The 15,178-nt window shown below is 46.3% G+C and overlaps 1 protein-coding gene across 8 annotated transcripts in view; it reads right to left on the minus strand.

Moving 5' to 3' along the window:
- The window catches only part of HOPX (HOP homeobox), a 282,218-nt gene that overhangs the window by 250,686 nt on the left and 16,354 nt on the right, over positions 1–15,178 (minus strand). Inside the window, exon 2 of one of the 8 annotated variants that reach the window (XM_069626417.1) lies at positions 10,789–11,108. The exons of the other annotated variants lie outside the window; for them this stretch is intronic. The gene's annotated coding sequence lies outside the window, so the exon portion shown is untranslated. The remainder of the gene's footprint in view (positions 1–10,788; positions 11,109–15,178) is intronic. 8 annotated transcript variants of the gene reach the window in all.

Genomic DNA, 15,178 nt, shown 5'->3' on the forward strand with positions numbered 1-15,178 from the left:
AGAAAAAATATATATATATTTTTTTAATGTAAGCTCCTGGGCTGTGGCCAGTGTCATGTGGCTCTATATTTTTGGAGTGGCTGACTTTCTTGGGCAGGCCTCTTAAAAAAAAAAGGGGGGGTTCCACTAGTGTATCACTTTGAGCAGTGACGCTAAATAAGAAAGAATAGGAATAACACATAATTTGTCTTTCTGGAATTCTGTCAAATAATTGCTAGACTCATAAAGGTTTATTTCCAGGGACACTTCAGGTGGTGAGTCACTGATTTAGCCTGTTCTTAAACACCTCAACTCAGCCTTTCACCCTTCTAAGGTCGATAAATCAGTACCAACACAGATTGGGTGATATCGTACGTATATTTGATCTATATAAAGCGCTTAAGCGTAAGTGCTTTATAATAACATATCATTATCATTTGGCCTTGATCGTCTGCTTGCATTCACAGTAATTTGGTAATATGGTCGTATACACACTGATATTAACGATACATATCGTGATCCATTCTTGAATGAAATGTATATAACATTAGTGATATCACAACCACATTTTTTGTAGTGTACTTAGGAACAATATGTGGTGTCCCTTCCTGTTTTGTCAAGGGGTGACAGGTCGTGTTCCATCGCTTCCTGTGATGCCACTTCGAGGTTGGGGGGGTCAAATTACATCATTTCATGTGATTTTATCAGAGCGCAAAGGTCAAGTGATGTCACTTCCGCTACCCCTGGCTTTTTGGTGAAATGACATCCCTGCTTGTGTAGCCTTTAACAACTCGTTCAACAGAGTGAACCAGGCTGTGTGGGGGATGTTGCTAGAATGGGGCATCCTCCAACTTCATCCGATAAAGAGTAGTCAGATACCTGGGGTCTAAAAGGTTGATCTGAGAGGGCTAAATTACCAAAAAGATTCGGACCTCTAGTTGCATAATGCATGGCTGCACGCTGGTCCCTCTTTCTCGAGCTTTAGATTTCACAGATAGCAGAGGATCTGACTTTTCCGCCTCACAGTGTGCTCCTTCTAAACCCACCATGCCTTATAGAAAGGACACGCCATGCCGGAAAATACACTGGTGAGTTTGCCTGGGGCAGGCCTAAGAAAAGTATTGCGAGGACAATGATCGTTCTATTAATTACAGTAAAGCCATCATCATGCTTGTGGGGGTGTTCAGTTCTAGGGTGTCCTAACACATCCACGGATAAGTCTTGGTGCTCAGAAACTGTAAGGATGGTGATTTGTTCCAGCATGAAAGCATATTAACGTAACAAGAGGTGACGGGAAATTGTAGCGCAGAATTGAATATCTGTACCTACTCTCTTTAGTGGATGCCAATAATTCCTGACAGCCACAGGGATGCACAAAAAGGGATGTTAGGGATGTTTAACACTCCTTTACTAGCTCCACACAGAAAAATAGACAGCATCAACTTGCCAAAGCTAGACGGCTGAGAAAACAATGCGCAGAGGAATGTGTAAAGAACCCCAGCAAGTCCCTGGTGCTGCAGAGCTATATATAGGGCTTCGGATAAGAGAGACTAAGAAAAAGTTTCCCTGTACTTATCTGAAAAGTAAAGTGGTCTGTGGCACATGGGAGAACATACCAAAATCAGAAATGATATGCAGATTATGTGACTTTGAGGTGGGCCATTTGTGTTGTATCTTTTGAAGCATAAATGTTGTTAGACAGAAGTGCCTGTCTTTTTATGAACACAACAGCCTAGACTAGGCCAGACGTTTCCTAATGAGGGGGTTCTATATTTGTAATCATATTAGCAATAGTTAATTTGTGGACAGAATTTGTACTGTGGACAGAATTTGTACTGTAACCATTTAAAAGCCATTTCCTAATGATGCATTCCAATACCGTTTACAAACTGTAATATTCGTGTTAAAACATGGGAAACCCTATCATACGTGCCTTTATCATATATGCAATCTTTTGATTTTTTTTCTGTATCCTTCTTCTGTTTCGATTTTAGTAATTAATGACGAGACGATTTGATATAAAAACAAATTAGAAAATAAAAAAACAAACACCAGCTTCAACTAATAAAGCCACATGAATTGTAGCCTTAAAACCCTGTAGTTTGATTACCGTATTCATGGTTCTCTGGTTGAAGTAGAGGGAGAGGTGACCCTGCTGATCGAAAGTCGAGCATCAACAAATTCATACAGTGGAAAAACCCAACACCGACCAGCAATAACATGACTCTTAAATCATGCACAATCACCTAAATACTAAAAGGTCTCAAATCTGGAGCAAACTACCAACAGATTTCAGACTGGAATCTAATACCTCAAAATACATAAAGGGCCTAAAAACCTACCTATTTAAATAAGCCTTCAAAGGACTCTGCAATTTACCCATAAACATGTTGACTGTAACTCGAGTTTATCATCCTTTTGTTTTTTGTCAATGCTGCTTGATGAGCACACACTGGTCTAACCTTTGACTTAACTCAATGCAAGGCGGCTATACTCAAATCTGAATTATTTTCTCCAAACCTGTTGGCACTTATGCTTATTGCTGCTGTATGCCAACTATGAATATTCAGCTATCAGCTATTTATAGTGACTGATTAACTAACATGCACCTCTCGTTCTCCAACCGTTCCTACCTGTTAGAATTGAGTTCTAAACTCTGCTCTGGTGAACAGAGGTTTAGGAGGCCACCCTTGTTAGTGAAACAGGGGACACTTCTGGGAAGCTAGCCAGACCAATTCAAGGTAGCTTGGAGAGCAGTCAAGGCTATGTCTCAGGAGGAGTGATGGTGATTAGAGGTCTTCAATGAGCACACACATGGAAACACAAAGAATTACCATTAGAAGTATACAAAACATACTATTTATTTGGCCCCCAAGGATCAGCACAGATGAAAAACGAAAAGTATAAGTAAAATACCACACAAGCAACCCACTATGTAATAAATATATATATAATCACTAGTGTCAATGGGATAAAGTTAATAACTCCCCCAATGCCTGTCAAGGAACACGTTGAATAATCTTATGAGCATAGACAAGCTTCAGAAGTAAGAATCCTAACTTCAGAGGTCCAGCCCTACGATGAGTGGACCTTGTGGTCAATGTTAGATACTCCCATTGGGGACTGACTGGACTCCTGAAAAAAAATAATTTTACTCCCAAATTTCAAAAACAGGGAGTAAAATACTCCCCCATTTCAAACTCTCACCTGGAGCACTGAGTGCAACAATAATTTGTCCTTCTGTTAGCCTAATTTTAATGGGATTATTCAAGGCCTGAAATAATTACCCAAGCAGCAATATGTGTTTTAAACTGTAATGATTCCCTTGAGAACCCTGTATGTATGAGTCACGTGAACATGACAAATTCTCATTGAACTCCACAACTCTATTGGAGATTGTTTTTCTAAGAAGGCTTCGGTTTTACACAGATTTGCCACGAGGAAGTGCTCATCTTTGCAGAACCAAACATGCATCGGAACATGTATGATTTTTCCAACATTGTATAATCAAACATTCTAGCAGAAAGAAAAGTGATTATTTTTCTTGCTTATTGCACTTTGTTTCCATAAACGAAAGGCATAGGGAAAGTGGAAATTGATTTTGAAGTCTGTGGCAAGTCACGCTACAGTCACAAGCTTTCAATACAGGACAACTGTGCAGCTCAGCCTAATTTTTCACTGAAACACCCATATATTTAAACTCGATGGTATAAGTGGATTGTTTATAGCACCATCACATGGCAATTTCCTATTTGCCAATCCTTTGTCAATACTAGAGAGTTATACCAGGGGCAACAGTTGCCCCGCCCAAGCCCTAGGATACATCTCTGAAAGTACAATTCAACTCCAAAGGAGGTGTGAGGGGGCAACAAAACAGAATAAAACAAAAGCCTCTTGTCACTAGGCAAGAACTATCTTTCTTTATTTCCTTCCTCCGCACAAAGCCATTAAGATCAAAGACAATTCAGCATATAAAATACAACCAATTCATCAATCGATATAGACAATTTTAGAACGAATAAAAGCATTAAAAAATATGTCAACAAGATACAGTTGAAAACAATATAAATGTCATCAACACAGCGAGTGGCATTGTACAACATTTAAACATAACGGAGATAAAGTGTGATCAGTACAGTTAGAATAACAGATTCCAATTGGGAGAGGATTACTTGCAGCCCATGGATTAGTCAAATCTACCACATATTCTTGCACAACTTGAAATAATGCATAGATTCATACTTTCCCTTAGGACCACCGTTACTCCTGAAACCTTACAAGCCCCATGGATAAACTTGGCTACTGTTAGGACTGATTTTCTATACTCTGGCTTGGTGGACAGATGTATAGAAGGTCAACCTATATTGTGACAGGGACAACTCTGGGAAGGTGTAGCCAACCCAGTTTAGGTAGCAGTGACAGGCGGTCTAGGCTAAGTTCTTCAGAGGTGGTGAGCTTGTAAAGGGTCCACAATGAGGTCACACAATGGGCATCACAAATTGCACTTGGACAGCATGTATAAAAATACAGTTAATTAATTATGGCCAAAACACACTATAGAATAATGAATACAAGCAGGTAGACTTAATAAACAATACTATCAAACTAAATACATAAATACATTCACTTTGTTCAAATGCACCCTACAAATCAAATACTCCTGCAAAGGAATGGATAGACAAGTAACATAGACAAAAAGGTCCACAGAGATGATCCATAGCTAAAATTGTCCAGCCCTAAATTGGCAAGCGGCCTTGTGCCCAATTTTACAGGATACAGTTCCACAGAATTTAGGATGCAGGGAAAAATGCAGGTAGGGTCTCTGGAGTCCAGTGAAGGGTTCTTAGAGTCAGGGTTCAATGTAGACTAGACCACACAAAGATTTAACATCAACATTAAACACAAATTAAAGTCTCTCCCAATGACGACTCTGGTAGCTCACACATATTTTTCCAGATGTCCAGATTACCAAATACCACTAGGAAGTGCATTAGGTGAAACCTGGACATGGTATCACAAACCCAAAGCTCAAAAGACACCTTTGCATAACAAGCAACTCGGACACACTCATCGCTGCTCTCTATTCATCATACACTGTCCACACAGACAGGCCTGCTGATGTGAATGGATGTACGTTATAATATTGTATCCCAAAAGATCGAATTACAAAATCACGAAGTCCAATAGCCTGAATTTTGTAATTCGGACTTTTGGGATTTTGCCCGTTTGTCTCCGCAATGCCTATAATGTATGCAGTGGACACCTCTGCAGCCCATAATACCGAACTTGTGTGGGGGACACCCCTGCAACCCTTTTCTCTATTATGGGCTTTAGATCTTATCTAATATGCCGAATGTGCACTAAACGTGCATTTGGCATTTTAGATACAATCTCTTCGTCCAAATGCAATGTGAACAGCCTGGCTGGGGTTTCATCCACGGTAGGTGAACAGAATGCTGTGCCTGCGAGTCTGGCTATTCGGTCATATTCCATATTTGGGAATCAGACAACTTGCCCCTTCCATACCGGCTATTAAGCTCAGTCTCGCTGCCCAGAGCCGGCTCCACTCACTTACCAAATACCCTTTGATGCTGAAAAACCTGCATATATATCAATCTTTCAAAATCAATGTCTTTTCAGTGCCTTGTTAATCATTTGTCTTAAATACCTCATCTTCACTTGAAACATCAGTACACAGGCCAGTGGACTATATAGGATATGATATGATGTGGCATTTATAACTCGCCTGTACACAAGTGTGTCTAGGTGCCACAAGATAAGGAGGGGGAAACAAAGGGAGGACAAAATAACAATCTTACTGGGCCTTGTGCCATTCAGATTGCGCAAGTACGGGGAAGAGGGAAGGGGAGAAGTGCAAGGGGGAGGGCAAGTGCAGTTAATTCACAAGTGCAACTAGGGGGTGGCTCATAAGTGCAGAGAGAACAGACTGTAGGGTTGCAGATAGAGACCCTTAAGTGCTGGGGAGCCCAAAGGCAGTGCAAGGGCAACTGAACATGCAGGAGCCTGTGCCGGACCTCAGAGGGTGATCAGGTGACCAGTGCATGGAGCTGTCAGGTGTATCAGTAGGGGAGAGGAATAGAGAAAGTGGAAGCGCAAAGGTCTTGAGTTGCTGCTGGAACTGGAGTTGGTTCTGCTCAAGTTTGAGAGAGACAGGGAGGCTGTTCCAGAGAGAGTCCCCAACCGCAGAGATAGATCTGCCAGTGGAGAGATTTCAGAGATGGCGAGATACAATCTGTGGGTTCAAGGCCAAGGACAAGTCTTGCAGTCCTGTTCTGGATAAGTTGTAAAGGTCGAAGAGTGGAGGCTGAAAGATTTAGAAAGAGATGTTTGCAATAGTCTAGTCTAGAAAGGACCAGAGCTCTGGAGAAAGTGAGCTTCTGGGGGAAGTGAGAAAAGCAAGAATACCTCTGAGGAGGTGCAGATGATATTTTGACTTCTTAGAGACATCATAGATGCGAGGAGAAAAGGAGAGGGTTGAGTCGAAGATGACACCAAGGTTCTTAGCCTCACAGGAAGGAGCAGGAAGAGGGCCCAAAGTTGGTGGCCAGAGAGAGAGAGGAAATGACGGAGCAGGTGTCCCAATGAGGAGGATTTCAGTCTTACTGGCATTAATCCAGAGATCATTGGTGGCACACCATTCCTGAATTGCAGCCAGACAGTCTGGTATGAGAGAAGAAGCAGAAGTGGCTGAGGGGAGCCTGAAAGAGAGCTGAGTGTCATCTGCATAACATTGAAAATTGGAGCAGAAAGTAGCAGAGAGAGAGATTGAAGAGAGGAAAGACCCCAGTTGGACCCGAGAGGGTTGGTCAGTGATAAAGGAGGTTAACTAGGCCAGGGCCTGATCAGTAATACCAAGGTTGTTGCAGAGGTGACTGAGCAGGATGGCATGGATGGCCTTGTCATAAGCAGAGGATAGATTGAGGAGAAGGAGTATAGAAGGGAGATTAGAGTCAAGATTGAAGAGGAAGTCCTCACGGGTGATCAGGAGAGCAGTTTCTGCACTTCTGGCAGCTCTAAAGGCAGACTGGTGATGGAGGCAATCAACAGATTCAGTATGTAGATTAAGCTGGGAGATGGCTCCAAGGGTTTGCCCTGGAAAGGAGTGATGGCGATCGGGTGATAGTTATCCTGAGAGGAATGATCGGCCTAGGGCTTCTTTAAAAGGGGGCGCACAAGAGAGTTCTTAAGGGGAGGGGAAAGTTCCAGTGGCAAAGAAGTGATTGCAGAAATCCGCTGAGGCTGGAGCAAGGGCGTTTTATGTGGTCCTTGATGGCTATGGGTGAGTAGGGGAAAACCTGCTTTGACAAGACTTTCATAGATCAGACTTGTCTGGAAACATCGTCAGGGGTGAATAGGGGAAAGGAGGAGAAAGAAGGAGGAGATATGGCCTCAGACGAGCCAGGAGTGGTAGATGAGGAGGTAGAGGAAGAGAGGGTGGACAGGATTATATACAGTGGACTATTTTAAGAGAATAGATACTGTGGTAATTTGTGTGCTTTTCTCTCACTAACCTCACAAATCCCATGGCTGCTCATACATAGATCGGCTGCTACATCTGTTGGCGACCCCTCCTACCACCTGACTTGCTGCGAATCATCAGCGCTGTGTTAGCAATCAGGAAACAGCAGATGAATCTCCACTGAACTGTGATCCTGCATCCCTTTGACATCATTTAAAGGTCCCCAGACACACCAGTTGGTCCCCCTACTAACTCTCGATACCAACGGCGCTGCACTTGCAATAATTACTTTCGAGATTGCTTTCTCTCTCTTTGTGGCATTATCCATACAAACAGCTTCAAAAGAGTAATTTTTACTCTGGAGTTCCCATCCCTTAACACCCACAACCCGTCCTCAACTTCTTGCTGCCCGCTGAGAGGCTAAGAGTTGGACAAGGGGTGGGAACTGTTCTCAACCTCATCACATCAGCAGGAATTTACCAGCGCAGTGAAAGCGGGAAGAGGAGTAAAAAGTGGAAGAAGAAGCATCTGGGATGCTGTTGCTGGAGCCACCAAGGGGACCTTTGAGTGCAGGTTAGGCTAGGAATTTGTGGATGGGGCTCAGACAGGGCCGATTGGCATCTACTGAAAAGGAATGGCTGTACATTACATATGAGGACTATACTGGGCAAGGCATTAACTGACTCCAAATGGTGTTGCCAGTGTACTTTAGACTACACTTGGCATAGGACGGCAGCGCCTGCACGCAGATACGAGTGCACATTGCAAATGGGGTTGCTACTATAGATGCGAGACACTGAATGTGGTTATTGGAGATTTTGAAGCTGTATGTGGCATATGATAGCAGCACCTGGATCTAACAGGGTGAACCTTGCATATTATGACTATACCTGGCATGGAGGATGCATGTGATTTCTTCAAAAATATTTCACCTAATGGAGATTTGACCAAATACATTCACAGAAAAACGAAATCTACTTTTTACTTTTTCTAATATGGGGGAGGCCCTCCTGCAGCCTCCCTCACCTAACTTACTCCACACTCCACTTATTATGCATTACATATATGCCATTTCCCCAACCATTTTCGGTGAAATAAATTCAGTAAAATCTCATTAGGTGAAATGGTATTCGAAGAAATCTACGGTAACTTGGCATGGGAGGCTGTAACTGGCAGACGATGGCAGCACCAGCGTATAGAATCATCTACTCTTACATGTTGTAAAGACCGGAGGGGGTGTCTGTACTCCTGTTCTCTATATGGTAGAGGAGAGGCACAGAGGACCTCAGCCAAGATTCTCTATTACGGTAGCAATGGACGAGCAATCAAGGCCTAGCTTCTCAGGAGGTGATGCAGGCTGGTTCTTAAGTACAGTGTAGGCCTCCAGCACCCACAAAGGAATGCCCACGCACTGTATTAGTTACAAAACATTCTTTACATAACTAAGAATCGAGGTTATATTCACAATCATGATAATACACTTTGTGTTCCGACAATTCTAAAATAGTAAATATTTACAGTTCTAGATGGTACCACGATTACTCGGATTGCATTAAAATGCATCAACTGTACTAATTCAAATAGAATATGAATCAACACAGCAAAACGGTATCAACCATAGACTTAGGAGGAAGAAGACAAGTTGGTTAGACAACAGGCAGAATACTGAGCCCCTACCACTAGGCACAGTTCCGAATGAGGATCCTCCCCACCGGGGCAACTTGTAAATGAAGATTCACTATAAGCCCAGTCCATGTATTGTCTATTAAAGTCTTATCTTCTTCTATAGTTCTGCAACCCAAATGTACCTTGTGTTGGAGAGTTCGTCATCTCGGAATCGACTGGCCCTTCTTGAATGCACTCCCTTTCAGGCAGGATCCACGGGTCGTCGAACATCTGAGATGAAGAAAAGGTGAACGTTGTTGTTGAGGCAGCAGCTTTGGTCCTTGCGGTGCTCGTTGACGATCGGTTGAAAATGTCCTGCAACAGGGGAGGCGTGCGGTGCACCTCAACGACGATGGTTTGCTGCTGCAAAGAGTCAGTGAAGAACTTTGGCCCAGCAAGGGCGTCGGGTCGTCGGCATCTGGCGTCCGCGAACGGGACGTGACCACGGCTGCCTTCAGTAGCTTTGTCAGCATCTCTGAGGTCTTCGGGTGGCGGGAAAGCCACCGGCTGATTCTCCTCAGTCATCGACGACCATGACTTTCTCCAGCAGGACGAAAGTGGTCGACAAGGATGAACAAGGGAGTCCTTGGATCAAATGTTCTTAGGCAAAGGGAGCACAGCGGCTCCAGTCGGCGACGGCGGTCGTAACGTTGGATGGCTGTCCGGTGCTTCTCTTCGTTCTCCTCGGCGGTCCCCTTCTCCTGTCAGCAGCCTTTCGTAGGTCTGTCTACCAGGGAGCTTTGGCAAAGATCAGCTGGTGCACAATGGTTCCTCGTAGCTCATAGAGAGGTCCCCTAGCCAGGTCCTCTCTTGGATCAGTTCCTTGAAGGTACAGCAGCCTTTCAGATAAGCGAAGGACAGCAGCAGCAGTTTTTCTTCTTCCAGTGGGCTTCAAAGTTTAGTGTCAGTTTTAACTTCAGCTTCTGACGATTTCTAGCAGTGAGAGGCCCCCAGATATACTGTTGATCTCCCATTCACTCTGCTGGGTCACACTCAGGCAACCAATCACTCAGAAGGGCATTCAGGCAGTCAGTCAGCCAATCATGCGCACAGTGCATTCAGGCCATTCAGGCAGTCAGTCAGCCAATCAGGCGCACAGTGCATTCAGGCCATTCTTCTCCACCCAGACACTCACAACACAGAATGTGTATTCTGAAAAGCACTCTGCCATTCAGCATTACACACTGCATTCATACCAGTTTCGGGCAGAGCTGTCTCAGTCATTGTGTCAAACACCAGATACTAGACACCCATAACACAGAATGCGTATTCGTTACACACTCCATTCACCAAGGTCCCACCCCACGGGCGTACCCACAACATACAGTAATTGGGAAGGCTCCAGCCAGTCTGGCCTTGTCTTCCCCACAACACCATATAGGGAACTTCCACCCAACAGCCGGTCAGGGGGAAGGGACAGAGTCAGGGCTTCCCGGGACTTCGGGAAAAGTAAGGTAACAGGTGATAGAAAGCAAGAGGCCACAGGGTGTTACACTCCATTGGTCTCTCCGTGTGCGTGGCAGCCCAGGCCAGCTGGAGCGAGTCCAAATGGGTGCCAGAGGGGATTATGAGGTTCCCAAATAGAAGATAAGTTGGGTTTCAAGGTCGAGCGCAAGGCTTATGTGTTGCGCGACCAAGCATAAGATATATATGCAGTCTCTGACCTTGTGTGTCCTTTTCTCTTGCAGGGATAGCCTGGCGGCGTCGAGCGGGAGGTGGCTATCTGAAGACCTGCCAGCGATTACTGGATGGATGGATCCGAGAGGATGCTGGGCGAGAAGAAGAGCTCCCACGTAGCTGGGAGTCCGGAACTGGTGAGGATGCGCCTCGACTCCGATGACAATGGGAATCAGGTAAGATGCGATGCGCTGCAGGCGATGAGATTGCAGGAGACAGGTAAGATGCGCTTCCGGCGATGATGTTGCTGGAGTCAGGTAAGTTGCGCTTTGAGCGATGGTATTGCTGGAAGCAGGTAAGGTGCGCACTGAAAGTGAAGTGTCAGAGTCAGGTATGATATGATATGATATAAGGCATTTGTAACGCGCCTATACACAAGTGTTTCAAGGCGCGACGAGGCAGGGAGGGGGGAACCAGGGGAAGACAGACAACGATCCTACTAGGCCAGGTGTCATTCAGACCGCGCAAGTGCAGGGGTAGGGGGAAGGGAAAAAGTGCAAGGGGAAGGGGGGGGAGTGCAGTACAAATAGTAGAATAGAAATAAAATAATAAATAAATAGGGCCAGCTGGTGGCAAGTGCAAGGTAAGTGCAGACAAGTGCTGGGGGGGGCTGTAGTGATACAGAGACAGTCCCGCAGTGCAGGGGTTGCTAGGGAGGCAGTGCAAGTGAAGAGTGACTGGGCCCAGGACCGAGGTCGGTGAGAGTGGCCCAGTTGCAGAATCAGTGCAGTTATGGTGAAGAATTTAGCAGGGGAGAGGGAGAGAGAAAGCAGAAGTGAAGAGGAAGGTTTTGAGGTGCTTCCGGAACCGGAGATGGTTCTCCTCAAGTTTCCAAGAGACAGGAAGGCTGTACCAGAGGGAGGCTCCTGCCACGGAGAGAGATCTACCCCCAGCTCCTTGCTTCGAGAAGCAGCTGACCCTGAGGGAGTTGGAGACGGATGAGCGTAGGGCTCGGGAAGGAAGATATTTAGGAAGAGAGAGTTGAAGGTATTTAGGCCCCAGGCCCCAGAAGGCCTTGTGGACAATGCAGAGGGTTTTGAACTTAATCCTCGCAGCCACTGGGAGCCAGTGTAGAGATTTCAGTCCTGGAGAGATACGGTCCCTGGGCTTGAGGCCAAGGACAAGTCTTGCAGTTCTGTTCTGGATGAGTTGCAGAGGGCGGAGAGTGGGGGCAGGCAGATTAAGATAGAGGCTGTTACAGTAGTCCAGCTTCGAGAGAACCAGGGCTCGGGAGACAGTGAGCTTCTGGGGGAAGGAGAGGAAGGGAAGAATACCTCTGAGGAGGTGCAGCTGGTAATGTGACTTCTTAGAGACGTCAGATATATGAGGAGAGAAGGAGAGTGTGAAGTCGAAGATGACCCCAAGGTTTTTTGCCTTGCAGGTAGGACCAGGAAGAGGGCCAAGAGAGGCCGGCCAGAGAGCTGCAGGGAAGGAGGGAGTGGGTGTGCCGATGAGTAGGATCTCAGTCTTACTAGCATTAAGGCAGAGGTCATTGGCAGCACACCATTCCTGGATAGCAGACAGACAGTCAGAGATGAGGGAGGGAGAGGAGGAGGCCGAGGGTAGCCTGAAAATGAGCTGGGTATCGTCCGCATAGCACTGAAAGTTGGGGCAGAGGGCGGCGATGCGGTGGGCAAGGAGTGCCAGATACTGGTTGAACAGCCAGGGAGAGAGATTAGATCCCTGGGGAACGCCACAGGTGGAGAAAAAGATGTCAGAGAGGAAGGACCCAAGTTGGACCTGGGAGGGTCGATTGGAAAGGAAAGAGGTCAGCCACGCCAGAGCCTGACCAGTGATACCCAGGTTATCACGGAGACTGTTGAGCAGGATGGCATGGTTGACAGTGTCAAAGGCAGAAGAGAGATCGAGCAGAATGAGAACACACGGAGTGTTGGAGTCGAGGTTCAAGAGCAGGTCCTCACGGATGTTCAGGAGAGCAGTTTCCGTGCTTCTGGCCGCTCTGAAGCCAGATTGATGGTCATGGAGACTATCAACAGCTTCAGCATGGAGGTTAAGCTGGGAGATAGCCAGTTTCTCCAGGAGCTTGCTCAGGAAGGGAGTGATGGAGATTGGGCAATAGTTAGCCGGACAGGAGGGGTCGGCAGAGGGTTTCTTAAGGAGAGGGTGCACAAGGGAGTGCTTCAGGGGGGATGGGAAGACTCCAGAGGCGAAAGAGTGGTTGCAAAAGTCAGCCAGGGCAGGAGCCAGGGAGTCGATGTGGTCCTTGATAGTTTTGGAGGAACTGGGGTGAATCTGTTTAGACGAGACTTTCATAGATCGGACTTGTCTGGAAACCTCGTCAGCAGAAAAAAGGGGAAAGGCAGAGAAGGAGGGAGGAGGGGTGGCTGCAGAAGGGCCAGAGGAAGAGCAGGGAAGAGAGGGGGGGAGGTGATAGGAGGAGAGTGAGGACAGGATGTCCTGAGTTTTAGAGATGAAGTGGGAGGCCAGTGCAGTGCAGAGGGCCTGGGAGGGGACAGGAGAGGTAGAGACTGCAGCAGGGTTGGCAAGCTCCTTGCAGATTTTAAAGAGTTCAGCCGAGTTGTTAGATGCCGCAGAGATGCGGGCTTGGATAAGGGCTCTCTTCTTGGTGAGAACAGAGAGACGGTATTGCCTTTGGAGCAGGCGGCAGGCCAGTTTGTCAGAGGATGAACATGAAGCACGCCATTTCCTCTCTGCCACCCTGCACTTGCGTTTTAGGGTGACGAGATCCGAATCATACCAGGAGTTGCATTTGGCTTTGGGCTTCAGGCGGATTTTCATGACAGGGTCAAGGATATCAAGAGTATCAGATATAGCAGAGTGGAGCAAGGAGAGGGCTGTGTCAGGGTGGGAGTCAGCCGAAGGGGGAGGGGGGGGCAAGAAGGTGGCAGCGAAAGCCGCAACTGACACGCGCTTCATGGGTCGGATGACCGAGAAGGTGGGTGGCAATGATGAGGGTGGCTTTGCCTGTGGGGTAGGGAGGGTGAGGTGGGTGGATAGGAGAAAGTGATCACTCCAGGAGAGAGGAATGTTTCCCAATGTCCACGCCCGGCCTAGATGCACGTGGGGAGTCTGCTGGGGAGGGAGTAACATGAGCCCCAGACACAAAGTGTGCAGAGCACACTTTCTCATGAGCCTGGAGCCAGAGGCGCCAGGACTGGGTCCATTAGGACCCTTTATATGATAAAGATAGTGGCCCTTGTCCTGTGACCATGACACAGGGGCCATCTTGTTTCCTATCAGGAATCCACTGATTCCAATGACCGGGCCTGGGCATCCCAAAATGGAGGACGCTCAGGGCACCTGTCAATTCAGCACGGAGCTGCCACCAGCCCGTACCCTGCTGTGTGAGCCACACACAGGTGCCCAACAACATACACTAGGAGTACACGGTTGTACTCCCACCCATGGGTGCCATAAGGGTATACCAAGGGTCTGTTCACCAAACTAAATACATGAAGAGCCGCACCGACAGGAGTCCCACATGAACTCCTGCATGGAAAACAAGTCAGCACATACATGATAAAGGAATAAAGGATAAGGATTCAGAGGCCCTGTTCCTCTGATGCATTTCCAGCATCACACATGTTATAGCAGCACCTGGGAATGTGTTTGTGGTTAGTTCCCCCAGTCCCCTTTTTGCTACTGTAGCACAGTGTAAAGCAATGCCCTCTTCTGAAGCTATCGTTTCGCAGTCCATGCCATTTGAGACAATACAAACACGGTAGCCTTAGCTCACTGCTGCTACTAAACATCCTCCCCTGCCAATTCTATTACACATGCAAAAATTGAGTCCCTGCATGACTTGATAAAATGGGAATGGTGCCATCACTTGTGGTCACAAACTAGTTCAAAAATAAAATAGTTTGGGGTGGTGAAGGCTACATTCTTAGAGATACTGTGCTCCACCATTAAATAAACATTATCATTTATGTACAGTCAGGTTAGCCACATCATAAAAAGTAGATTCCCCAACTTTCCAGAAGAGAGCCTAGGAAGGACCAAGACAGTCACATTTTCCCACCTCCCTAAATGGATCGAATTAAACTTTGCTCAACACCCAAAAAGACAAATAAAAACTCATGTGAGCAATAATGAATGACCACAAAAAGATAAACCCCAAAGACCTCTCTGACCAGCCACCACCCAAGGTCTCTTGAGTGGGTACGCAGAATAAAATGCACCATGCAAGAGCATTAAACGCCATGCAATATTTCTTCTCAGGGAACACAAACATTCCTGGTGGCATCGTACAGTGGCAGGAACAGCTGGACTGAGCATTGTTGTTAGAAGAAGATTAGGGTTTCCTTAAAACCTGAGGGAGATGCGGTCAACCTATTTGTTCAGAACTCACAGTGATCCCCTAATACCATTTTCCTCTATTTGATTTAGGGTTTA

The sequence above is a fragment of the Ambystoma mexicanum genome, chromosome 6p (genome assembly GCF_040938575.1).
Source record: "Ambystoma mexicanum isolate Mex_15411 chromosome 6p, UKY_AmexF1_1, whole genome shotgun sequence".
Lineage (NCBI taxonomy): Eukaryota > Metazoa > Chordata > Amphibia > Caudata > Ambystomatidae > Ambystoma > Ambystoma mexicanum.